The sequence below is a fragment of the Canis aureus genome, chromosome 7, assembly GCF_053574225.1.
Source record: "Canis aureus isolate CA01 chromosome 7, VMU_Caureus_v.1.0, whole genome shotgun sequence".
NCBI lineage: Eukaryota > Metazoa > Chordata > Mammalia > Carnivora > Canidae > Canis > Canis aureus.
In genome coordinates this window covers 21,612,680-21,637,869 of record NC_135617.1, presented here as the reverse complement: position 1 = coordinate 21,637,869, position 25,190 = coordinate 21,612,680, and the positions used below count along the sequence as shown (strand labels likewise).

Here is a 25,190-nt window from a genome sequence, read left to right as displayed (position 1 = left end):
CCCAATATGGGGTTTAGCACAGAATCTGCTTGGGATTCTCTTTCTCTCTGCCCCTTCCCCTTGTTCTCTCTCTCTCTCTCTCTCTTTTCCTCCCTCAAAGAAATACATAAGTCTTTAAAAAGAGAGAGAGAAGAAAACAGATGAAGGACATGAAGCTAAAAGAAGAAACCAGTAAGTGAAGGAAATGGACAGGGACTGAGAGGAAAAGGATAGAATGAGGGAGATGGAGAAGAATATATATAGGCTGGTTTCCAAATGGCTTTCCAGTTTCTGACTCCAAGCCCTTAAGAGTCACTATTCCTCTTCTGTCATTGGTTTGTGACAGAATTGACCCCCTTGTCACCCAGTATTATTTTCTTTTCTTAAACTAGTTGAGTACATTTCTGTTTTTTGTGTCCAGTGTTGATTACAGTATTGGAAAACGTTCCTGGCTCTTCTAAATTTGTGAGGGATATGCCCTTTGGGGTAGAATGTGAGATCCAATGAAATATTTGTCTGTTTTAGGACTTCTTGAGTTAAACTGCTATTTAAAAAGTTAAAATTAAAGGAAATGATAAAAAATGCTAACTTCATAGTGAGGTAAAAGTGACTTTTAATTACTTCTTTATTTACTACATCAATTATATATTCTGTGTTTTTATGCTCAGAAAAAATCATATTAGAATATTCTATAACTATATTAAAATATTTGTAAACTAAAGAAATGAGCTATTCAACCATGAAAAGACAGTGGAAGAAGCTTAAATGCATATTACTAAGTGAAAAAAAAGCCAATCTGAAAAGTATATGATATTCCAGAAAAGACAAAACTATGGAGATGAAAAAAGCAGTGGTTGCCAGAGGTTGAAGTTAGGGGAGAGATGAACAACAAGCAGAGCAAAACATGATTTTTAGGGAAGTGAAATATTCTACATAATACCATAAGGATGGTTACATGTCATTATAGGTTTATCCAAACTCATATATATAATGTACAGGACCAAGAGTGAATTCTAATGTGAACTATGGACTCTGGGTGAGGATGCTGTGTCAGTGTAGGTTCATCAAGCGTAACAAGTTTACCACTACGGTGGGGGATGTTGATAAAGGAGAGGCTATGCAAGTGTAGGGGCAAGGGGCATCAGAGAAATCTTTGTAGTTTCATTTCAATTTTGCTATGAACCCTAAGCTACTCTTAAAAAGTTGTCTTAATAAGTACATAAATAAAAGGGGACACACAAGTGAATGCAAGTGACTTTTTACACCTCATCACCCATGCGAGGGAAACACAGACACATTATCTCTATCTGTAAGTAAAAACCACAAACATGTCATTTTGACATGTCAAAGAACAATGAATGACAACATGTTGTCTGCTGCTTTTCAGCCTTTGGATTGGAGAGTTAGATATAGATATACCCATCTGAATTCCAACTCTAATTTATTTGCTAGGGGATCTTAAACAAGTTACTTAAGTTTCTTTACATTTTACTTTTTTTCTTTTTTAAAAAAAATTATTTATTTATTCATGAGAGACACAGAGAGAGAAGAGAGGCAGAGAGACACAGGCAGAGGGAGAAGCAGGCTCCATGCAGGGAACTGGACATGAGAGATCGGGGTCTCCAGGACCGTGCCCTGGGCTGAAGGCGGCGCTAAACCGCTGAGCCACCTGGGCTGCCCAATGTTTTACCTTTTTTCCATCTGCAAAAGTAGATATGTAGGATTGTCATGAAGATTAAATATGATAAAACATAGGATATACAATCTTAATTCAAAATAAAGTCTTCAAAATAAGGTCTTCAAACTGTTTGTTGTTCTAATTTTCTTTTTTTTTTTAAATTTTTATTTATTTATGATAGTCACACAGAGAGAGAGAGAGAGAGGCAGAGACATAGGCAGAGGGAGAAGCAGGCTCCATGCACTGGGAGCCCGATGTGGGATTCGATCCCGGGTCTCCAGGATCGTGCCCTGGGCCAAAGGCAGGCACCAAACCGCTGCGCCACCCAGGGATCCCTGTTATTCTAATTTTCATAGAGTGGAGTAAAGGGGTAAATTTACAATTTATTCCTAAGCAATCAGATCCTAAATAGAGAAAAAAAAAATCCAAGAATAACCTACATCAGGTCACATTGCCACATACATGTTATTTATAGACCAAACAAAAGGCAAATTAATGTTTTGTGTTATGTGTCCTTATATTTGTAAATTCTAAGTTTTGAATTATAGCAAGGCATAGACAGAGTCAGGAGATGTAAGGATAGAAGAAGAAAATAGTGAAAGAGAGAGAGAGAGAGAGAAAGAGAGAGTGAGAGAGACATACCTTGGACATCCTGAGTAAGTCATCATGAAGGTCCCATCTTTAGAAGAAAAATATCCTTAACTTTTAATTACACTGCAAATTTAGCCTTTAAATTTGCCAGAGCAAAAGGGAACACTAAATATTTTCATTAATATTAGTATATTAATTTCATTCTTTTTGACTCCATGAAATCTACCATAGTTTATCACTTGGATTGTTTCATTATACCTTAGCTGTCTCCCCATACCCCTTCTTGATTCTTCTGAGCCCTTCTCTGTAGGTACAGTGATTCCCAAATTAAAATGTAATCACCATCTTCCCTGCCTAAAAACCATTGCTTTAAGAATAAAGAACATTATCATTAAAATATGTCTTTGCATTATATGATCCCTGCTGTCCCTATTTCCTCCTCTCCTTTTTGTGTTCAGAAACATAAATTATATTAAAATGTTCTACTAATTATTTTAAATATTTATGAGAGTCTGGTACAAATGACACTGTCAACTTATAGTGTTAGCCAGGGCACCGAACTTAAGCAAAGTTACCCAACAAAATGTTAAAATTTGTTCCTTTAGGGACACCTGGGTGGCTCAGTGGTTGAGCGTCTGCCTTCAGCTCAGGTAGTGATCCTGGGGGCCTGGGATGGAGTCCCACATCAGGTTCCCTGCAGGAAGCCTGCTCTTTCCTCTGCCTGTCTCTGACTTTTTTTGTGTATCTCTCATGTGTATCTCATGTGTATCTCACTTTTTTTGTGTATTCTCTCATAGAATCCTAAAAAAAAAAAAAAAAAAAAAAAATTGTTCCTTTACCTTAAGGGACATGCACTGTTTGCCTTTCAGCTTTAAGATTTTTGCATTCCAAACGGACATGCTTATTCCCGAGGCCACATTTAGTTGGAACGGCTTAATCACATTAATAAGTCAGATCACTGGATCCTCTTCTCGGAGAAGTCATATATAGTCTCCTAGGACCCTCATTCCTAGTTTCTTGCTTATTTCTCTGACACTGAGATCTATTTGATAACTAACCAAATAAAACAGAACTAGTAAGATTCAATCACTTTGGTCAAAGGTTTAGTCTGGTCCACACAGGAATTTGATGTTGAACTTTCTCTATTTCAAGATCTTAATAAAAATGTGAAAACTTCAGGAGAATATTTTAAAAAAATAGAAAATTTTTTAAGTTTCTAATATAATTCCAGCCTAATTACTGGAAGTAGAAAACAATTTTAATACCAATAACATGTAGGAAAGTATAAAGCATAATAGGATATCCATAAGTAAGACGGATTAGAGTGGGTAGCTATTCGACTATACATCTGGTGAAGGTGGAATTTTAAAAGAAGTGGATAGCATTAGATCATTATGTGTCTCAGGGTGTAATATCTTGAATGCAAATTTTGAATAACTCGGATATGTGGCCAAAACTGAAATAAGCATTTTTCTCTTTTGAAAGGCACAGCTGTGGTATTTAAAGATGAGTTATAGAACTTGGTTCCAAAATATATGAGAATTACAGCCAACAGAACTTCAAAACATAAACCAATATAAATATAAGGAAGGCATCAAACATTTATCCTGTTTTTCCTATATGAACTATAGAATTGGGTAATCAAAGTGTAGATGAAGGAAAGTGTCTCATCCTAAACATATTTCAAAAAACACAAGAAGAAAGAATGACAGAATTGCAATTTCAACATTTTGCAAATTCTAATTAATTAAAGGATTCAGGGATTAAGGGCTTCTAATTTTATCAAAAGAAACAACTGGCCATTAAATACCTCCCATGATCCCTCATGAGGAACACGATACTGGCTATAAAGTAGATTTGGAGAAAAAAAAAAAAAAAGCTAGTCTTAGTTTGACTAAACCTCTAGATTCAATTACAAATTTGGAAAAAAAGTAGTGGAACACAGTAAACTACAGAAGATGCAATCAGCAAGATCCAGCCTGTGGAAAATTATAGGATGGATAACTGGGTTCTTTAATAAACATTTCAGGAAAGGGAAGTGATGGAGGGAATCCTACAGATTAAAACAAAAATACTTAAAAAAAATAAGCAAAACTAAACTTTGATGTCTATCAAAACACAGTTGAATGATAAAATAAGGAGGTAAGTTACAATAAAAGTCTAGAGAAGTAATTCAGTAGAGAGAGAAGGGGCTGTGATTAGGGGCTACTTAGGGACCCCTGGTGCAGCTCATGAGGTTTTATTCCTTGACATAAATGGTGTTAACATGAGTATTCACCTTTTGATAATTTAGTAAACTACACATCTGTTTTATGAGGTTTTCTTTGTTTCTTATTTGAGAATAATAATTATTTTTAAAAAAATTGATACTAAGACCAGATGGAGGAAATAAGCTATTTTGATATACTCTATAATTTGGACTCAAATCATAGAATGAGTTAATCCCTTTAATTGGCAAAATACTGAGTACCCTAATCCCTAATAATCTATTTTGTTTCAAGAGTCTGGGTGTTTATGAGATGTGACATAGCTCTAATACTTGTTTTAATGTGAAATTACTTTGTGCTTCCTATTTTTTTATCTCTTTAATTAAAATGAATATTCATTAGTTGAATTTTTAGAATTTGGAATATTCATTGGGATAGATGCTGGTACTAGGGATTAGAATGGAATACATGCATAGATTGGTGGGGTATTAAGATTTTAAATATATTCCGTGTATCTCTACTGAGAATTATAAAAATTATCTTCAGATTTAATATCGTACCTTAACCTCTTTACAGAAATGCAACATATAAGTGCACAGTGAGCCATAACAATAACAATCATAATATATCCTGCTGCCAAAATAAAACCATGGTCAGTTGACCAAGACTGATGAATTTGTTTACAATGGAAAGACTGAGATAAATAGAAGCCTAAAGGAAACTGTAGAAAGAATAAAACGTAGGTAATTTACCACCTTAAATATCACAGGAGTTCAGGAAAGCTGAGAATGATTAGGTACGTTAAACATTACTAATCTTTACCCAAATGTTTTTCACCTAACACCTATATCACTTAAGACACAAATGGTCCCAAACATAGCTGGATCCAGTGACATGTTTATATAACAATTTCAAACTTGATATTTTATACCAAAATTAAAAATAAAATATGGATGTCTTTTAAGCAGTTTTGATTAATAAAAACTTCTTTCATGAGGAAAATATTTCATATTTAAAAACAATTCAAAGAAACCTAGTAAGTTCTTATTTTTCCTGTAGCCTCTCTTCTGAAAATTATCTCAACTCGGGAACCCTTTAAAATATGTATATGGCTCTACATGAGCAAAATTCTCCATAGACATTTTTTATTTGATAAATACAAGCCCAATACCTCCTAAGCCAGAATAATGTATTTGGTCAGAACAAGCACAGGGAAAGAGAGAAGGAAGTCGGTTTATAAAACCCCTGAGTTACAAGCCTGGGGAGTGGATGGGTCAGGAGAAGGCTGCTCGAATCCCACATCAGATGGCATCAGCATCAATAGGTAACCCAAGCAGGTTTGCTTGTGCCCAGCAAGTTGCTTCAATTTCTGAATACAGGGCCTCTATGACTCTTGGTCTTATTGAGCCCTTCAGAAAATGGCCTATTTTTCTTTTTTAATTTGGTCTTAAAAGGCACGATCTGTCTTAAGCAACATTTCAAAAGAAATGTTTATGGCTCCTCTGGCATCCTTCTGTTCTTTCCAGACACTCTTCCATCTTTGGAAAATCCCTTCTCTCAGCTTCTGTTTTCAAGACACTCATGCTGACATGCTTTAAGATGAGAAAGTTTCTTAAAATAGAGAGAGACACACACACACCCTGGTAAATCACACCAAATGAATCATCACTTATCTTTAAGAAAAGACCCTTAAAACCAGGGTATTATAGATCAGGTCATAGCTAACAAGTCTTAAGGAAGAAGAAATAAATGTTAAAGAAAAAAATCAAGATATTAGTCATGAATAGCTTTGAAGGTTGCTTTCATTTTACTTCAACGTAATAGGTTATTATTAGTTATATTAATAAAGTAAAATTATTAATGTCACTAATATCCATGCTAAAGAAGATAACTGCTATGTCCTAGAAATCTTCTCTGAGTTATTGGAGTTGTAGAGTTCCTATTCATTAAAGCTATTCACTAACTAGTTTTATGGCTGGCGAATGTGAAGGTAATTAATAGCTGTGGATGTTGTGGGACAAGTGTGCCTTTCATTTGCACATTGCTCCATTTCCCACTCTTTTTTGCTCTGCTTGATATTTTAGGAAAATATTCTTTCAAGCTCCTTTGATAGCTGGATTTTGATAGTTCTGTAATGGGTATATAGAAGGAGGATTGGAGGTCAGGAGATAGTTTCTTGTCATTTCTCTGCCCCACAGCCTGCAGAAAAGCTCTACCTCCCTCATGGCCCAGATCCCACTGGAGCATCCTAGCCACATGGCCTGGGTTCCAATTCCAGCAACTCCACTGTCTGTCACTCGTCCTTTAGCCATTGGAATTTTCGAGCTCCCTATTCTTGCTGGTCTGGATTGCCTATTTGCAATTGAGGGGCACCTGTGTGGAACAATTAGTTAAGCACCTAACTCTTGGTTTTGGCTCAGGTCGTGATCTCAGAGTCAGGAGATCAAGCCTCATAGTAGGCTCCATGGTCAGTGTGGAGTCTGCCTGAGATTCTCTGTCCCTCTCCCTCTGTCCCTCCTGCTAATACTCTATCTTGAGTAAATAAACAAATCTTTAAAATAATAATAAATAAATATATCATCCAATTGTATTTTCAGTTCTTTCTTAACTCTTATATCTAAATTATCTAAATATTGGTGAATTAAATTCTCTACACTTTGAAAAACCTATTTGTTTTCTGTTCTCTGGAACAGAACCAAAGGGATGCAGGAAGAATTAAAACACCATGCACTATCCACATTCAATAAGAGGTCTGAGCATGCACAACTGTCAAGATAACTTTGAAATCAGCTTATTTTTTGTTCCCATCTTCCCAGTCTTGCTGTAATGCTCTGTCAGCATAACCATAACACCTTGTTAGGGAAGAAGAAAAGGTGGGGTGCCTGGGTGGTTCAGTCAGATAAGCATCTGCCTTTGGCTCAGGTCATGATCCCAGGGTCCTGGGACTGAACCCACATAGAGCTGCCCTTAGGGCTCCCTGCTCAGTGGGGAGTCTGCTTCTCTCTCTACCCTCCCCACTTTTTTTTCTCTCTCTCTCAAATAAATAAATAAAATCTTTCTTTTTAAAAAGAAAAACAATGGAAGGTGGGAATCCCACATGTAGTGTTTCTCCCCACAGCTTTGCACTGTATGCACTCACATATAAATCATGGGGGAAGATAGATTCCAGGCAGCAGTAAAGATTTGATGGAATAATCTCAAGGCTCTGTAAATAATTTTATTTTATTTTATTATTTTTTATTTTTTTACTTTTCTTTCTCCCCCCCCCCCCCCTTTTTTAGAGGGAAAGGTGCAGATGGGGCAGAGGGAGAAAGAAAAATCTCAAACAGTTTCCACATCCAGTGTGGAGCCCAAAACAAGGGCTCAATCTCACAACCCTGAGCTCATGACCTGAGCCAAAATGAGGAGTTGGTCACTTAACCAACTGAGTCACCCAGATGCCCCGCCCCCCCATTTTTTGGTAAATATTTCTTTATGAAAGAAAGAAGAAATAAAGAAGAAAGAAGGTAAGAGGGAAAGAAAGAAAGAAAGAAAGAAAGAAAGAAAGAAAGAAAGAAAGAAAAAAGAAAGAAAGAAAGAAAGAAAGAAAGAAAGAAAGAAAGAAAGCAAGCACCTATTCAGAAAGAGTCCTATTTCCAATTTGAAAACTTGGCTGTTATTACCAAAAAGAGAGAAACTCTATTGAATGCCAGAAAGATGGACTAAATCAGGTCAAAAGACTTGAATTCAAGCCCTAGTGTTAATCTTTACTTCCTGTCTGAACACAGAAAGCCAGAAATTAGCAATGAGCTTCACTTTCCTCATCTGTGGAATAGAAATGGTAACGATAATGCCTATCTTACAGAGATGCCCTAATATTTAATAGTTACACTCACCTTTTCAGCTATGTGGGAGTTACTTCTACCTTGAAAAGGAGATCTATTTTGCTAGCGGTCAGGCAATCACTCTCAATGCGTCTGCCAGCCTTTCTGTGAGAACAGAGCAAGTTGCAGAACAAGTTAATGAGATTTTGGATATGCAAAGTTCGCCTCAGATTCAATGGGGGTATCACGCTAAAGAAAAGTGACAGGAGGACCTTGAAGGACACTGGGAGATCAGCAACGAGAGTATCAGTAATAGGATAGTAGGAGACTCTAAAACAAGGAGCTTGGTCTCATCCAAGGTTCTTCGCTTTGCTCAAAAATCTAAATACAAATTCCTAATTTGGAAAAAAAAAAAAAAAGTTAAGAAAGGGGAGCTAGAGTTTAAAATAAGAAGTGACCAGAAAATGTAAGCTCTCCTCTTCCACCTGCACATTTATAGGGATCTTGGTGAGGACTGCAGCTTGACTTGAATGAGGCTTGATTCCAATTAACCCTCAAAGAACAAGGAAGTCACCAGATTTGTCTTTATATAGAGATAAATTTTATATGGGAGAGCACATGACACTGCACCACTAGACAAACCTCATTGTAATGAATGTTTTCCTCAATTAATCTGTAATGGCGATCACAGAAGCTTTCCTTTGTTTAAACCTTGCATTAGATAAATGTTTCCATTTTTAATTCATGATCATCAGGCTTCTCTTCAGTCTAACCATTTTAACACAGAGTAGATTACAGCGCCAAACCCTTCCTCCATACTTGTTTCTTAAAGAACTAATCAAATTAAAGTACCTGTAGGACACTGACGGTGCCATAATCTAATCAGGCAGTTTTCCACCATTACAGTTAATTGTATCTTCGTTTGACAAGAGCCACTCAAATAAGTATCCTCTAGATGTCATTTTCAGAGCAGATCCTGTTTTCATTCCCTGGCCTTGTATTGGTTAGGGGTTGTTCTGCAAGCAGTGTGTTTGACTCCACATCCCAGTGAAAGCCTGTTCCAGTAATTGCTTCATTAATGGAAGATTGCTTGATATTGGATATCTTCATGTAGTTTTAAAAGTCTCCTAAAAGCAATAAGTTCCTTAGTGATATCAAATTTTACCATCATTGCACCTGTAATAGAAAACACATGTAAAAAATAGTGCCAATCCTATCTCTGTATAAGAAATGCTTGTCTTAATTAATATGCATTATTTTGAAGGAAAGCATCAGTTCATGTATAGTTTGTTAAAATAAGTGTGCTTTGCATTTAGATAAGTTGTAACTCCATGAAAATGATGCTTTGACTACAATGAGCACCACTGGAATTTAAATGAACCCCCCACATTTTTCCTTATTCATTTTTTCCCCTTAAATACAGGCAAATACATGATGTGCTATCATATATTTCCCCAAGTAACTTTCTCTGATAATATTTTTTTGAGGAAGATCAAGAAGCCAAACACAGACTTCATTACTGCATTTTCTACATTTCACACGTTCTTTTTGAATCACGGTAAAAAAACATGGTGATTTTTCCCTGCCTAGTTGAAAGATACATCTAAGTATAGTGATATTTGGCATTTTAATATTTCTTATCAGCAATGCCATGCCACCAAGTAAGCCTGGTTAACTTTAAAACTGTTTCATGTTCAGAATCAGCAGATCATGGGTATTACTTATTCTTTTGTTCATTTCGTAGTGATGTGAGATGACAGCCATCCTTTTTTGATGGAGTAGTGGTTTTCCAGCAAGGTTAACTGTCAGGAGCATTCTCTAATATGAATTTGGCCTTTAAAATTCCCTGTAAAAGATAGGAATAATTCCTATGACAGAAAACTTCCTTTAATAGATTGAAATATATTTATATTTCATTTTGGAAAAGATTAAGCCAGAGGTATGCTTGGGGCTGCAGCCCGCTAGAAACAATACATTTAATGTACTTAATTAGAATGGCATTTCATAGCTTCATAGCAATTTTCTGTCTCTCTTCTCTCCCACCTTCATCCCCTTCTCATTCTTCATGCCAAGATTTATTTTTCCTTCCTTTACGAGATTATGTCATTTGAAATGAGTAAATATTTGCACATCTTTTATGATTGTCAAAGTATACAACACATGTTTGTGAAGCAGTCATTAGCGAGGTACATGAATGTCTGTTAAGAAATACTGACACATTTTGAAAAATAAATCCGAGTAGCATATCACATCTTCTAATGAAACAGCTCCCCAGACTACGAATGTTACAGCAAGATATAGAATTGGAATGCAAACCATTTTGTACTGTGGGTCCACTTCTAGTGTCTAAGTAACTGTAAGTATATATAGTTATATATAATATAATCTATTTTCTATGCTAAATACATGTTCTCACATATTTGAAATTAATATCTTATGTATATCATCAGCAAAAAGATTTTCTTTTAAAGAATTTATTTATTTATTCATGAGAGACACATGGAGAGAGTCAGAGGTATAGGAAGAAGGAGGAGAAGCAGGCTCTATGCAGAGAGCCCAATATGGGACTTGATCCTAGGACTCTGGGATCACACCATTAGCCAAAGGCAGACAATCGCTGAGCCACCCAGGCATCCCAGCAAAAAGGTTTTCATCAGGAAAAAAAAATCATAAATGATAATATATCTTAACTTTCTCTTAGCACAAGAGTTCAAATATTGTTCAGTAAGTCTACATGTTTGTCCAGAAAGCTTATACCCCAAGCAGTGCATCTCCTTTCTAGTTATCAGGATAACTTATGCTACTTATCTACAAATGTGTGTACCTTGTAGTTTATTATAAAACTCGTATCAAATATAGTCTCAAAAACATCACAACTTCTTATGACATATTTAAAAATTTAGTTTTTCTTACGTACCTCACTTCAGTAACTTTATATTGGGAGAATTTCAACTCGGCTTGAATATAAGATTCATTCACATTTCTATTGGTCACATATTGATTTAAGCTATATCTAGGATCTGATATGGTCAATGGTACATTCTGAAGTTTTTGTTTCTTTGTTTAGTTCTAAAAAATAAATTTATCTTATAAGAAAAACAATGTCTCCAAAGTTCTTGCAGATAAAGTACTATAGCTACATTGTGAAAAACAGACATCATAGAAAGAAAAATAATCTAAGAAGCAGAGGGGATGAAAGATAGAATATATATGGTTAACATTTGAAATGGGAACAGGAGTCAATGAGGCAGAGAGAGATTCAGAAAGTTACTTCCAGAAGAAGCAGAGAAAGTTTTCACATTGCCTCTAGTAAGATTATGTCAAGGAACCAAGAGAAAGCTAATATCATGCCTCAAAGGGGAACTGGATGCATGGTCTAGAGAATGAAGCTCTTGTACATGTTGAGGCAAGTGTCTGGAATACTTTTTTTTAAACTAAAGTATAAGTGACATACGACAGTCAGTTTTAGGTGTATATCATAGCAATGTGATATTTTTATACATTATGAAATAATCCCCATGATGACACTGGTTATCATCTGTCACCATACAAAATTATTATAATATTATTGATTATATTCCCTATGCTGTACATCATAGCTCCATTGCTTACTTATTTTCACACTGGAAGTTTGTAACTCTTAATCCTCTTGACCCATTTTTCCCAATTATAAAGTCTTACACCCTTCATAGTCATATGGAAAAAAAGAATCCTTCATTTGAAGACTTTATACTAGTTGAGGTAGATATGAGAGAGATAGAGAGAGAGAGAGAGAGAGAGAGAGAGAATGAGAAAGAGAGAGAGAGAAGGCTTTCCTTTTGGACCAGCAGTATTTTTGGAGAACAAAATGAATCAAGTCAGTTTGTATTGTTTAGTCACTACATCTCTGTAGCTGCACTGGATACAGTTTTCTTGGCAAAGAGTTTCCCTCTCAGAGGAAGCTCATTGGATGGCCATGTGTCTTTATTTCACAAGCCACTCCTGCCAAATTGAAGAATGGAGCCAGTTATTTTCACAAGCAGCCTCCTTGAGCATGATTAAGGTCTCATGCATGTATCACAGATATGTGAACCAATCTGTGCTTCCTCACAGGAAGAAACAGATGCTCTAAATTAGCCTTGAAACTGAATTGGAATTTATGTTCATTATAAAGTAAAAGCACACCTGACTAATTCATTAAAACTTACAGAATGTTGGTGAAAGGGGCAGTGTTTAGGTGTCATTTGTAAGGTAACTGATAATCTTTGTTCTCAGATATATTCCTATTTTCACATTCATGGGTATAATTTCAAAGATAATCTCTTTGAAATCATTGAAGTATTCTAGAATCCTTTATTTTAAAGGTTAAAGACTTATATGTGACAATTTCATCTAATAAATAAACAGCATCGGCAGTGCAGAGCTCAGTTTTCATGTGCATCTTAGAATCCGTAACTTCTTTCCTATTTTAAAGTTAAAATATATATACACCCTTAAAGTGTCAAAAGCTTATATTCCCCTTCCTACCATTATCCTCTAAATCACCTCTTGCTCTCTGTTTTTTCTTGTCATCGTGTGTTCCCCATGTATGGCAATATCAATGTAATGTCTTTTATCATTTTTTTCTCCCTTCACTGCTCACTATCACTGTGCAGATCAAATACATCTTCATCTGTGTAAATTGTTCATCCTTAAATTTTGTTATTTCCTTTGCAAGTGTAGCCTACCTTTGATCAGTGAGGGGAATGAGTCTCTATCACCTTCTAACATAGTTTTTTAACATACTCTTCTAACATGTTTTTTTTTTTTCTTTAAGATTTTATTTATTTATTCATGAGAGACACAGAGAGAGAGAGAGAGGCAGAGTCACAGGCAGAGGGAGAAGCAGACTCCCTCCAGGGACTCCCTCCAGGGAGCCTGATGCAGGACTCGATCCCGGGTCTCCAGGATCGGGCCCTGGGCTGAAGGCAGCGCCAAACCACTGAGGCACCTGGGTTTCCCTAACATAGTTTTAACATTATGGGGAGAAGGGTAGTTTGATTTCATATCACTCTATCTTCACTGTAATATTTTTTCTATCAGAATCATTTGTTGTTTAGACTTAAAAAAGCAAAAAAAGGGAAAAAGATCAGATTTTTCATATTATCTCTATGATTCATTAATTTTATAGTAGTAAAGATGATGTGGCAAGTCAGTACACTGAAGTACTACATACCATCAACTTTTAACCTTTCTTCTTTATATGATTTTAAAGATCCAGATTTTATTTTATTAATTTATTTTTTATTTTTCCAACTTTTTATTTAAATTCCAGTTAGTTAACATACAGTGTAATATTAGTTTTAGGTGTAGAATTCAGTGATTCGTCATTTAGGTACAACACCCAATGCTCATCATCAAGTGCTCTCCTTAACCTATCTCTGTATAACTCATTCTCCAGCCTACTTCCCCTCTGGTAACCATCGGTTTGTTCTCTATAGTTAAGAGTCAGCTTCTTGGTTGGCCTCTCTTCTCTACCTCCATGTTCATCTGTTTTGTTTCTTAAATTCCATTTATGAATGAAAACATGCTTTTTGTCTTTCTCTGACTGACTTATTTTGCTCAGCATAATATATCCTAGAACCATCCCAATGTTGCAAATGTCAAGATTTCATTATTTTTATGGCTGAGTCATACTTCATTGTACCTATACACATCATCTTTATCATTCATCATCGGCGGGCATTTGGGCTGGTTCCATAATTTGGTTATTGTCGATAATGCTGCTATAAACATTGGGGTGCATATATCCCTTTGAATCAGTATTTTGTATCCTTTGGGTAAATACCGGATTTTAAAAATACTTCTACTAAGACTCTAAATTATCAAATAGTCTTTTGCACCCAGCTTCTTTTACATAACATTATATCTTTGAGGTTTATTCTGTTATAACATATATCCATATTTTATTATTTTTTATTGCTGAATAGTATTCCATACTTGGGTATACTACATTTCGATTATTCATTTAACACTTAATGGACATTTGGATTTTTTCCAGTTCTTAGCTGCTATTAATAATGTTGTTGTGAACATTTATACATATCTTTGTATGGACATACGTTTTCATTTCCTTTGTGTAGATTCCTAACAGTGGAATTTTTGGCTTAAATGCCTAGTTTATGTTTAACTTTTTAAGAACTGCCAACTGTTTTTCCCCAAAAGCTGTACAATCTTGTATTTCCACAAGCAATGTAGGAAGGTTCCAGTTTTTCTATAACTTCTCTAATACTTGGAAGTTGAAGTGTAGAAATCCTACTTCCTCAAGACATTTGCCTACAATCTATGACTTATCATTGGTTGAACATTTAGCTATGCAGACATAAAGGTTGCCCTTGGGAAGCTGGGCTTAAAACTAAAATCAAGAGGAAAAAATAAACAAACCTAGAACAAAAACATCAATGACCACACATTGTAGAGGAGATATATTTTGCAGATTTAATCCAGACAAGTAAATAAATAATCAAACAAAAATACAAGCAAGCAGACCAAAACAAAAACAAACAAACAAAAAACAATAGATTGAAAAGTGCATTTAAAGATCAGGGGTTTGTTTTTGAGGATCTGTCTCACTTTCATTTACTGCTGGACCCTCTGTGTGTGTATGTGCAGGTACCTTTAGCCAAGGATGTATGGGTAACTTTGACTTACTCTGATCTCTGCAGTATATATTAGATTAGGATCAACCTGAAATTTCTTAAGTCCTTGTGGTTGTCACACCTTCAGGAACTCTCAGTTAAATCACTCACTCGTCTGCAGGTCTCTTGTTTGCCCACACAATACTGCAACCTATAGATCACTGAGCTTCTGGCTCTCATTGTTGGTTTTCCACTTTAAATGACAAGGCTCCAAATCAATTGAGTGCTCTCTTCTAGTGGGATTAAAGGTGCTGCTTGTTCAAGACCTGTTCTACTATGATTGAACTTCCTCACCAACAGAACCGGGGGAACAATGTTAGTAGTCTCAGGGAAGGATATCACAGACTCTTGCGGCTCTTATGTCAAATTTAATATTTTCATTTATAAGTTCTCCTTAGTTTGTTGTATGCCTTTGATTTTCAGAGTGCCAAAATGTGGTTTGTTTTCTGACAGTTTTGCCCACTTTCATAGTTGCTTTTTGAGAGAATTTGTTGATGTCTTCACTCCATCATGCCAGGAATGAATCCTCTGGGTTCTTTAATCTTTCCTCAAACACATCTCCTGAAATCATCTATGAAGACTTGATCCAAGTAAATTACAGTTAAATATGGTAGAAAAAAAAAATATATGTTTACCTCTGTATCCTCTTTCCTTAGGAACAACAGTAAAATAATAAACTTGGGGTGCCTGGGTGGCTCAGTTTCTTAAGTGTCTGCCTTCAACTCAGGTCATGATCCCAGGGTCCTAGGATGGAGCCCTGTATCAGCCTCCCTGCTCAGTGGGGAGACTGCTTCTCCCTCTCCCTCTGCCTGCTGCTCCTCTGTTTGTACTCTCTCTCTCCCCCACCCATCAAATAAAACTTAAAAAAAATTATAAAATAACTAAACTTATCTAAAAGACTAAATAGAGAAAGAGACAGGAGATAACAGCAGATAAGTGATATCAAGGGGACATTGGAAGATGGCAGGTGTATGGACTCAGCAGGTGACAAAAACTGACACTCTAGACTCCAAGGCAGAAGTTAACAAGCAGAAACTAATTTTTTCTACAGAACCTACAAGATTCTCAGGATTTTGAGGGGCCAGATAACTGGAACCCAACTGTCCATCAATAGAAGTGTGGATGAATGGACTCTGATATGATCTCATAAATGAAATAGGCATCAAGCAAAATGAAGTAACTATAATAGGAAATATGGATACATTGTCTTAACATGTACATGGAATGAAGGAAGTATAAGATGTTATATAGAGCTTTAATTCCTTATAAAATTAAAATAAACTTAAAAAATATATATATGATCATATGTATATCATGAGTAGCAAACTATGGCCTGAGGACCAAATCTTCCTGTATTGGTATGGTTGTTCCTTGAGCTAATAATGTTCTTATATACATAATTGTTGAAAAACACATTTCAGTATCAATAATACAGATTTATTGGAACATAGTCAAACTTATTAGTTAATTTACATTATACCTAAGGTTGATTTTGCAGCACAATAGCAGAGTGAGTAGCTGGGACAAAAACCACATGGCCCACAAAATTATATTCAGCCTTTTACGGGAAAAATTTGCCAAACTTTTGTGATATACATTACACACACACACACACACACATATACACACATGCATGCAATACATGTACATACACACTCGTATATATGCACATATAAGGATATTAAACATAAGTGTATAGATATTAAACATAAGAGTATGCATATTTGTAATTGCATGTAATATATTTAAATGTATAATGTAAATTTTTTTTATTTATAAACATATAGACATTTATAATGGCTAGAGATAACAATTATTACATGAGAATCAAGGAAGTAGTTGCTTCAGATGAGGAAATACCAGGAAATGATGGGGGAGGGCCATATAGTTAGATGTAAGTTATTGTCAAAGGTTTGGTTTTTATGTTTGTGTGCTTATTTACGATAGATAGATAAGTAGATAGATATATAGATAAACAAAAGGCCCATGTATGGACCAAAGATGACAGTTTTTCATAATAAAGGAATATGATTAACCCAGTTATGTGCACCCAACAACCATTAAACGTTTAAACATTTTCTTCATAATTAGCAAGCAATCAACCCTCTCAATATCCTTGCCCACCTCATACAACTTGTAAGTTACTTCTCCCATCCAATAAAAAGACTGAAGTTTTACTCTTTCAATAAATGGAATAAGAAATATTTGGTGTGGCTAATGTTAGGGAAGAAGAACCAATTTGAAAGTGGAAGAAATAAGGGAATTGGCCTTTTTTTTTTTTTTCTACTGATTTATCAAACTTTTTGTTCTCCAAACATTGAATTAATTACTCTCTGGCAAAAACTGACTAGCATTCCCTTATCCAACAACAAGAAATCCTGTAGATATGAACACTTGGTGGGAAGGGTAATGTGTTAATATTCTGTTCTTACATTAAAAATTACCAGAAACTTAGTGGCTAAAACAACACAAATTTAGTAAAATGGTGCAGCCACTGTGGAAAACCAGATGGTGGTTCCCCCCAGAATTAAACATGGAACCACCGTAATATCTTCAAAACCACTTCAGTGTATATACCAAAAGAAGTAAAAACAGGAACTCAAACAGATATCTGCACACCTATGTCCTTAGTAATATTATTCACAATAGGACTGAGGTCTACTTGTCTTGCTAGCTATCAACTGGAGACTACTCTAGTCAGCTGGAGACTGCTCTCAGCACTAAGAGGCCACTCAATTCTTTTCCATGTGGTCTGTTACTTCTCACCAAATCTCTCATGTGCTTCAAATCTCTCTCCTTTTCATGCCACCATGAAATGGTGGAAATGGCTTGGAGGAAATGGCCTGATTTTAAAAAGCTCAAAAGATTACCTTAGATTCACCTAGATAACTTCCTCTTTTATTTTATTTATTTTTTCGTAATTTCCCCATTTTAAAGTAATGGGTTTTTACCTTAATTACATCTGCAAAATCCTTTTTGCTATATAATGTAACATAAATATAGGAATAATATCAGGGAGTAGAGACTCATGGAGGGCCATTCTATAATCCTGCCTGTCACAAAAGGAGCGTCTTGCAAAGAAGTCTAATTCTCTACCTAGCTCACCGGTGGACCAACCCTGCCCCACACATAATACTTCCAATCAAATGTTTAATCCTCATAGAAAGTGTCACTGAAGATATGAGGAATGAAAGAAACAAAAGAAACAAAAGAAAAAAGATTATTTAAATGCATTGTAGAACACAGAAGCAGTGAATGAAACAGAAGAAAAAAAACTATCTCATAGCAATAAAAGGACGAAATTATTTAAGACCAATAAAGTTCCTAAAACCATAACTGGAACATAAAGTGTTCAATAGATTTTTTGTTACTATTAAAATGATCATTTTATTACATTTATGAAATAAGAACATGGCACCATAAAAAAGAGACCAACAGAGAATTCATATATACATACACACACACACACACACACACACACACACATACCTAAGAACATAAGTATGCATATGAAATAGGTATATTTCTATCATGCATATATATACATATCTAACATATATCTATGTTTATATATGTGTGTGTATATATATACACATATCTAACATATGCATATACAAAACATATTTAAAGAAGGCTTGGAAGAAAAAAAAGCTGAGGAGAAATTACTAAACCTATATGTAAAAAGTAACAACAACAATAACAAAAACAAAACAAAAAGGTGACCAAAAACCCAGAAGTTTGAAGATAAGGACATTAAAGAAACAGTCCAGGAAGTATAAACTAAATAGGAATTTCAGTAATAAAGAAAAGAGAAAACTAAGAGGGAGAAATTATGAAAGAAATAATAGCTGAATATCATCTATATTATTAGGGCATGAGTTTCCATGTCAAAAGATTACAGCATGTTATAATCAGCATAGAAGCATTTTAAAAGATCCTTTAAAATACCCTATTTCATTAAGATTCAAAATTCCAGGAATATAAGAAAGATGCCAACATTTTCCAGAGAGGAGAAAAAGTGGAGCAAACAAAGATTTGGGAAATCAGAATAGCATCAGATATATGAGATATAATACTGAAATCTGGAAGAAAATGGAATTATACTTTCAATTTTGGGGAAAAAATTCTCAGTTAAAATTCTATATTATACCAGAAGATGAAACAAAAGTGATGGCAGAAAGACATTACATGCATACAAATTTTAATGTTTTATACATCCTTTTCCAGGAGGTAATAAAAGTTTTGTTTCATCGATATGAGGGGAACAATGAAAAAAGAGAATAATGTGGAATCAAGGGAGATTGTCCAGCACAGGACAGAAACAAAGGAACTTTCTACCCAAAGGTAATTTTAGGAAGACAGCTGGACTACTGTGCAGCTCAGTACTATAGATTTTATGGGAGCTAGGGGACAGTGGGCACAGGACAAATGTTTCCACTCCCAGGCCTTCCTTAAATACTGAAACGGAAAAGATTTTTGATGTGATGATATAAGGTGGGATTTTTTAAAATTCTGAGACTAAAATTATTTTACATAAATACAAGTTAAATTAACAAGTGAATATATCTACTCAGCATGCCATTTTTTGCCAAAAAGCCCACATTTTTTGCGTGTTTTTTTTATTTCCCAAGAAATTTTTTCTCATTTGTACTACTAGCTATGGACCATATCCTTCTTTGATACCTGGGTATTGTGGTGGTTGATGTGTCATTATTAATTTAAAAGCAGGATATCACAGGTGCAGATAAAGCTTCAAATGTTACCAGCCTTAAACAAATTAAACCTTTAAAATCTCTAGAAAAAAATCTCATTCAAACCAATTTTATTTAGTCAGAACACTTAATTTAATCAAAATTTTCAGTTTTATTTAGTGTAATGTTTATTGATCTCTCTGAGCATTATATTTTTGTGAACTCTGCATTTTTCTCTGGATATTTTATTTTTTATTTTATTTTTTTTTACAAGTTTTATTTATTTATGACAGACAGAGAGAGAGAGAGAGAGGCAGAGACACAGGCAGAGGGAGCAGCAGGCTCCATGCAGGGAGCCTGACGTGGGACTCGATCCCAGCCCTCCAGGATCATACCCCAGGCTGCAGGCGGGGCTAAACCGCTGTGCCACCAGGGATGCCCTCTCTGGATATTTTAATAACAATTCTTATTCTACCTTTTATAAGTAATTATACTTATACATATGCACATGTAATTATACATGCACATATGTACAAAAAACATAAATACCTACCATAACATACGTTGACTCAAATTCAAAGGCAAAGAGTTGGCACTTGGGAAACTTAGGGTGAATGTCCAGTTGACAATCTGCAAATATCATCATGTACTCTCGAAGAATATTTTCCAAACAGTCAAATCTGTTTTCCACTTCTTTCCAAGTTGCTGGCACTTGTCATCCTCCTCCAATAAACCTAAATCCTTTTTCCATTCACCTGGCTCAGTATTCCCTGACAACATTTTCTGTCCAGCTGCAAGAAATGTTGCCTCTCCCTATTGCCAATTATTTCCTCAGCCAACACATTTCCCACCATCACTTCTTTACAATACTTTGCACTTATGTAATGCTTTCTTAAGTAGGCTCTCAAAGTTCTTCCAAATATACTACCTCATTAGTCTTCTTGATAATTTTATAACGAATACAGGCATAGACAAACCCAAATTTGTCAATGAATTGGATTCTCAAAAGTCATTTGGATTGTTGGTTGTTTGGAACCAGAGACAAAATACCAAGTTTGGGTCTCAACATAGTCTAAATGTGCCTCCATGCATGTGTAACTGAAGTATAGTTCTACATGCGTGATGCTACATGGATCACCTGGTATGTTTCATGATGGTTCTGCAGGATTATGAATCAGAATGTCCAACTAGAGATTCTGGAAAAAACATTTTCCTCTGTTGACTTCCTGGCAACAGTCTTTGGAAATTCTGTATTCAACACCATCCAGTCCTAATCTCTAAACCACATCATAGGAGAATTTGGAGAAGGACTGATCCAGGGTGCTGGCAGGATATGGAAAAGGAATGTGGAAGCAAAAAGATAGTAGTGAGCTGCAGAAGATTTGGAGCTAGGTTTTTAGCTTATGAGTTACTTTCTTCTTCTTTTAACTTTAAGTTTCCCAGGGTTTGGACTTTATGAACTATTTTCACCACCAATTTCTTGACAGTTTCCATGAAGGTTGCTCACTTCCTTGGTACATTGTGAACTAGAAAACAGTTATGTACTTTCTTTTTTTTTTTTTTTTAATTTATTTTTTATTGGTCCTCATACACTGTTGGTGGGAATGTGAACTGGTGCAGCCACTCTGGAAAACTGTGTGGAGGTTCCTCAAACAGTTAAAAATAGATCTGCCCTACGACCCAGCAATTGCACTGTTGGGGATTTACCCCAAAGATACAAATGCAATGAAACGCCGGGACACCTGCACCCCGATGTTTATAGCAGCAATGGCCACGATAGCCAAACTGTGGAAGGAGCCACGGTGTCCATCGAAAGATGAATGGATAAAGAAGATGTGGTTTATGTATACAATGGAATATTCCTCAGCTATTAGAAATGACAAATACCCACCATTTGCTTCAACGTGGATGGAACTGGAGGGTATTATGCTGAGTGAAGTAAGCCAGTCGGAGAAGGAGAAACATTATATGTTCTCATTCATTTGGGGAATATAAATAATAGTGAAAGGGAATATAAGGGAAGGGGGAAGAAATGTGTGGGAAATATCAGAAAGGGAGACAGAACGTAAAGACAGTTATGTACTTTCTATCTTCCTATTTACCCCACAAAAAAATACTGAAGATAGTGTGAAATTTTCTAGTAAATATTTAAAACTTTGAAGAGATAAAAACAAATTTCATCAAGGGGAATGCACAGCTGTATATGTATGATGGTGGTCATGATATAGGTGAAATATTGGTATAATGTTGTCCTTTTATTAAGGCAAATGCTCAGCCTAAATATTCCTTGAAATATTTTAGAAAAAAACTCAGGCTCTTTTGCACATTAGCACAGGGGACGTGCAGATTCTGATGCTACGAGAAAGGAAGAAATTTGTATTTCTGGTGAGGGCAGGATAAGGTCATTCATTTATGGATGTGAGTTAAAAAGAGTTAGATACTACACATGAATCACCAATAAGTAGTTTTGAAGAGAGAATCTGAGAGGAGAGAGAGAGAGGGGAGAGGAAGAAACGGCTAGAGAGAAAAGGAGAGGAATTTTGTATGCACAAGCCACTAGGTAAACATGTATGGAGAAGGGGCTCACGGTAGAAGAAAAGAGTAAGGAGTGAAGGTGAGGAACTTAAAAATATCTAGAGGGGCATATAGTAATATGGAAAAGGGGTAGTTGCTAGATACGATATTCACAGCTTCCTTATATTTCCCTCTTGTTGATAATTTTCTGATTTTTCCCCATTGCCCCAGAAAAAGAATTTATGTACTCAGCTAGAATGACTTTTTTTTTATAATCTGCATAGCTGATTTCATATACTATTCAGTTTCAAGTTCTGAAAATTCGAATCATTTTTATTTAATTTTCTTTTTTGTGAAACATTGTTTTGTGAGCTTGAGACTTGGGGACATTATGTCCAAGCATAATGAAGCATACGAGAGGGGTGAAATATCATGGTGTTGGCAGTGTCATCTACCACCTCTTCCTCTGATGCTATGTCACTAAGAAAAGAAAAACAGATAGCCTATATAATTTCTTCACGTTTTCTCCTTGTAGCCATTCCTCTTACCAAACATTTCACTCTGTCATCTGGGATACCAAGTGAGGCACTATCTCTGGGTGTTTGGGGATTCCAAACACTGCCAATGTTTTTAATCACAAGGATTGGAGAAGAGGAGAGCAATGAAGTTGGAATTGAGGCCATTAGAGTTCAGGGAAGAGTTTCTATACCACTGATCTTTGTTGGTTGCTCCCAGGCTGAGTGTCAAGTATTTTGAACCGGGAAGGTCTTGGATGTTACCTACTCTGAACTTTCATCTCAGGGATAAATGCAGATAAATTTGTATAGCACATGGGAACAACTTAGATGTGGTTCCCAGAAAGAAATACTAAAGGAAATGTTTTATCCAGTAGCTTAACGGTCTTACTTAAAAAAATAAACAATTTTAAAATGCAAAATCCTCTATAGAAAAAGTTCTTTCTCTAAATTCCATAAATTTATTATTAAAGGTGACTGGAATCCTCAGTAGGTGTCAGGGCTTAAGCAGTACTAACCAGAGGTATCATTAATAATTATATATTAATGCTCCAGTTGGTACATAAACACCCAATTCCTGGTCAGTAGGTATAAATGAGGCATAAACAAGCACATCTGGAAGGTTCTGGATATATAGTAGGTTGATTGATTGATAATAAGTAATGGATCACATTTGGCCATTTGAGTTAATTTGGAAGAGAAGTCAGCTGTAAATAGATTATAAGGAGAATGCTTAAATATTAAGAGTAATTAATGAGTTAAGTTTCAACATAGTTTTTATAGTGTAGCTGGAGACTTTGTAGGCACTCAGGAAAACTGATTCTGCATGCAGATGTGGATATTCTAATGAATTAATTTATTATGTATACACAGCTAAATTCATTCTAGGAGAAGTATCATGTAAACTGTAAAAATAAAAATGATGTTGCACACATCTGTTTTTTAGAGGATATTCATTTTGCAATATAGCTTCAAATATTTTTAGCCTAATCACATTGTTTTAAGTCAAACAATGAAAACTCAGGCTCCTATAGTGATTTTAATGCTTTCTTTAAGAGAAAATTTTGTGTATGAAATTGGATAAATTGAAAAAAATGCCCTAATTATAAAGACAGAAGAAACTACAAATGGATATCATCATCCACTCTCCTTTTCATATGAATCATTTGGTTAAAGAGTATTAGTATATATTTCTCTTGTTCAGTTTTGTTTTTTAGGCCTTTTAGACAACACTACAATCTATGAGCATAATATACACTATAAACTGATGATGTGTTGGCTGTCATAGAATTGCTATGCATTTGGTTTTTTTGTGACCAGGTCACTGTCTATATTTCAGCATTGAATTTCAATGCACATTTATTCCACTTAATCGTCTTTAGAGCATGGTGATAAAGTGCTGGGGGCATACATAGACTGTTTAAACATTATAAAAATAGAGACACAAAAAATGTGATACTTCACCGAACCCATTTACCTGTCAGTTCAATAATATATCTCATAATATGTTTTGATATATTATGGTTTGAGGTTTCTGTAGAATGTATGTTATTTTTTTTTCTGAATAGTGCTATAGTATCTTCAAGGAATCATTCGGTGGGCACTCCATAGGTCATAATACCTACCTGGAATGGATTGCAGTACAGTATTTGTGATGCCTGGTTGCCTGGTGCTCTCCTTCGATATGCCAGAGAGGTTGCCTTTAGCCTGTTTAACTTCCCAGTGTTTGCCACTATAATACATACCCTTATTAATATAGACCCAAATCTTTTCTTTTCCATAAATTAACATTTTCCCTTTATAATAACCACATACGGTAAATAATATTAGTCCAATTTGACAGATGCAGAAACCACAGCTCAGGGAGATTACACAAGCTGCTTCAATCAATTATTTGAACCTAGATCTTTGGACTCTACAGAACGTCTTATTTTCAAAATGCCACAGAGATTAATATGATATTTGGATTTGAGTGTGAAGATGTTATTAATGTGTTTTATTTATAGAGTCATTCTTTTTTGTTTGTTACTTTCCTGCCAGGATGGAGTGAAAATTTTAAATGCTTTGACAAAAGGAATTAGCAGGACAGTCTAAGTTTTTTTTTTTTTTTTTTTTTTTTTTTTTTTTAGGACAGTCTAAGTTTGCACCAATAAAATTACGCAAAATCAAAGCAGAGCAAAGGCAAAACACTGTTTTTATTATTTTTTATCAATGTTTCTCTGATGCATGATTTTTACTAAAAAAATCCTTGTCTCTGACTCTACCGTGATTAAGAACATATATTGTATAGAATGTGAGTGTGCCCTAATTAAGTGATAGGTTGAGTATTAAGCTAGCAAAGTACTATCAGATGCATATATTCTCTTGTGAGGAATACTAAGTGTGATATCTAGATGGGGCGGTTGTATTTGGAATTCTCTGCATCTATATTCTCCCACTGTCAAATGGATCATTACATTTTCAACACTTAATTATCTTTTCACCTAAACTGTGTCTTATTTAACTTGATCATTTAAACCACTAATGTGACTTTTTTATGTTCATCTTGTCTTTATA

General features: G+C 35.2%; 1 long non-coding RNA gene across 2 annotated transcripts in view; it reads right to left on the bottom strand.

Moving 5' to 3' along the window:
• LOC144316781 (uncharacterized) overlaps positions 1-20,756 on the bottom strand; it is a 46,765-nt gene extending 26,009 nt beyond the window's left edge. For both annotated transcript variants that reach the window (XR_013382631.1, XR_013382632.1), the window contains exons 1-3: positions 20,159-20,756; positions 9,111-9,434; positions 8,331-8,423 (exon numbers count right to left, since the gene is read on the bottom strand). This is a non-coding gene — a long non-coding RNA (uncharacterized LOC144316781). The remainder of the gene's footprint in view (positions 1-8,330; positions 8,424-9,110; positions 9,435-20,158) is intronic.
• Between the last annotated feature and the right edge of the window lie 4,434 nt (positions 20,757-25,190).